The sequence below is a fragment of the Rutidosis leptorrhynchoides genome, chromosome 4 (assembly GCF_046630445.1).
Source record: "Rutidosis leptorrhynchoides isolate AG116_Rl617_1_P2 chromosome 4, CSIRO_AGI_Rlap_v1, whole genome shotgun sequence".
In the NCBI taxonomy this organism is placed as follows: domain Eukaryota; kingdom Viridiplantae; phylum Streptophyta; class Magnoliopsida; order Asterales; family Asteraceae; genus Rutidosis; species Rutidosis leptorrhynchoides.
Genome location: NC_092336.1, coordinates 539,777,628 through 539,780,825, shown reverse-complemented (window position 1 = coordinate 539,780,825; position 3,198 = coordinate 539,777,628). Strand labels below are relative to the sequence as shown.

General features: G+C 33.5%; 1 non-coding gene across 1 annotated transcript; it reads right to left on the bottom strand.

Annotated features, from left to right (window-relative positions):
* Positions 1 to 1,642: 1,642 nt before the first annotated feature.
* On the bottom strand, positions 1,643 to 1,749 carry LOC139845724 (small nucleolar RNA R71). The gene has a single exon (XR_011758485.1). It is a non-coding gene; the product is annotated as a small nucleolar RNA R71 (small nucleolar RNA).
* Between the last annotated feature and the right edge of the window lie 1,449 nt (positions 1,750 to 3,198).

The following is a 3,198-nucleotide window of genomic DNA, read 5'->3' as shown; positions in this document are numbered from 1 at the left end:
GGTATTAAAACACTCAGCTCATGCGATCGCATGAGCTGATTGGACAGGTCTGAAACCTTAGACAACAGAATTAGGGTTACGTATTATTAATTATTATTATTAATTAATAATCTAATTAGGGTTTAAATATTTAATTAGTTATTAATATTAGTTTATAATTAGTAATATTAAGTTTTAATATTATTATTATTTATATAAATTAATACTTTTATAAAATATAATATAAAAATAATATTTTTATAAAAATTGTATTTTTATAACTTTAAGTTTATTTTTATATTTTGTATATTTTTATCGTTTATTCATAAATTGTATATTTATCGTTCGTAATTAGTTTTAAGTTTAGTATTTTGCCGTAGTTTATTTTTATTTCTAGATTTTTAGGCTTTGCCGTAAAATCCCTTAAGTGCTATTTCTTTAGATTAAGATTTAGGCGCTTTAGAATTCTACGACGTCGCTTATCGCCTTAGTATTTAATAGATTTTAGTGCCTAATTAAGTTATTGTCGTTTTGGATATAGAATTCCTTTAAGCTTTAATACCTTTAGACGCAACTTTTAATATTTAGTTTTTAGAATTTTAAGTTTCGACGTGCTACTTTCTTATTATTTTTCAACGCTTATTTTTCGACGTTTTCCGACGCACTCTTTTTCTTTCTTATTTCTCGACGTTCTAGTTTTTAGGACATAGAATTTTCTTTATTTTCTTTAAAACTTTGACGAAAAATTATTTTAAGCGGTTAAATTGATAGACATCCAAAATTTTCTGGTTCGTAGTAATAGTTGGATTTGTTAGTGGCGAGTTGTGGGCTTCCGATTTAAAGGGTCCTGGCTACCTGCTGCATCTATTGGCTATTCGAAACGTGGGCAAAATCAGAAAAGTCTATTAATTTGATAACTTTAATAATTGTTGTCTTTTATAACTAATAGGATATTCAGTGAATGCACCGAGCAAAACGTTCACCACCTTTCATACGTTCACCACCTGTAACTCGATCAAGACATCTAGCCAATATTGTCGCCGTTGATTTTTCTTTAGAATCGTCATCTAGTCGATCAAGTACTCCAATTCAAATTTTCAATAATCCATTTTTTGAACCCGACCTCACAATTGAGAATCCGGAGGATATTCGGGGACAATTCAGAGATCCTGAACCACTAATCATTCCTCCTGAACCACAAATCACTCATCCAGAGATTGTCGAGGAAGAAACCATTAAATCAGAATCCTCTAGTGATTCAAATTCAACAATTTTAATCATGGAAAATCTGGAACCTCTAAGTATGGAAGACCGAATGAGAGCTAAACACACTGGCCAAGGTCACGCAATTACTCAACCAGACATTAATGCACCAGATTATGAAATCAAATGACAAATCCTACACATGGTAACAAATCAATGCCAATTTAGTGGTGCGCCGAAGGAAGATCCAAACGAACATCTTCGAACCATTAATAGGATCTGTACACTATTTAATATCCGAGAAGTGGAGGATGAACAGATCTATCTCATATTATTTCCCTGGACTTTAAAGGGAGAAGCCAAAGACTGGTTAGAATCATTACCTGAAGGGGCGATTGATACATGGGATGTTTTAGTTGAAAAACTTCTTAAACAATTCTTTTCGGCATCTAAAGCCGTGAGACTTCAAGGAGAAATTGTTACATTCATGCAAAAGTCAAATGAAACATTATATGAGGCATGGACAAGATTTGGAAAGTTGTTGAGAGGATGTCCTCAACATGGTTTAGACACCTATCAAATAGTACAAATATTCTATCAAGGATGCGACATCACTACAAGAAAACACATCGACATAGCAGCTGGTGGTTCCATTATGAAGAAAACCGCAACTGAAGCTTTCAAAATTATTGATAACACTGCTTCCCACTCACATGAGTGGCACCAAGAAAAAGATATCGTTAGATCATCTAAAGCGGCTAGAGCCGATTCTAGCCATGACTTTGATTCCATTTCTGCAAAGTTAGATGCTTTCGAGAGACGAATGGAAAAGATGACTAAGGATATTCACGCAATACGAATTAGTTGTGAACAGTGTGGAGGACCACATTTGACAAAAGATTGTCTCAGTATTGAACAAACAATGGAACAAAGAGAGAATGTTTCATACATGAACCAAAGGTCTGTAAATAATTATCAGAATAATTATCAACTGCCAAGACCAATCTACAATCAAAATCAGAATTATAACTGAAATGTTTCATACAACAATCAATAAGGTCCTAACAATCATCAAGTATCCAATAATACTTACAATCAGCAAAGACCTATTTTTCCAAATAAACCACCACAAACAGATGATAAAAATCCAAATTTAGAAGATATGATGTCGAAGCTAGTTGAATCTCAAATGCAGTTTTTCACATCTCAGAAACAAACTAATGAACAAAATGCTCAACCATTTAGAAATCAACAAGATTCTATTCAAAATCTGGAACAAGAAGTAAGCAACCTAGCAAGGTTGATAGGTGAAAGAAAATCGGGAAGTCTACCTAGCGATACAAATGCTAACCTCCGAAATGAAACAGCTAAAGCCATTACCATAAGAAGTGGTATTACACTTAAACCACCTGAAATACCTGAAATTTCTGATGACTCTATTCCTACTCCACAAGAACCACAATCTGAGCAAGAGAAGGAATCAGAACCGGTAGTTGAAAAGGTTAATGAAGAGAATACAGTTAAGGCTGAACCTTATGTTAAACCATACCAACCATCACTTCATTACCCAAGTAAAATGAGAAAAGAAAGACTTGAAGTCGAGTAATCCAAATTCCTGGATATGTTTAAACAAATAAATGTCAATCTTCCTTTCATTGATGTGATTTCAGGAATGCCTAGGTATGCCAAATTCTTGAAAGATCTAATCACAAATAGAAAGAAAATGGAAGAACTCTCGGCTGTTACAATGAATGCTAATTGTTTTGCAGTGCTGTTGAATAAGCTACCAGAAAAACTCTCAGATCCAGGAAGTTTCACAATTCCATGTTTTCTGGGTAGTCTAAGTTCAATAGAAGCATTGGCAGACTTAGGTGCTAGTATAAATTTAATTCCATATTCATTATACGCTAAACTAGACCTTGGAGAATTAAAACCAACACGAATAAGCATACAACTAGCCGATCGATCAGTAAAATATCCTAGAGGGATAATGAAGAACATGCTAGTTAAAGTTGG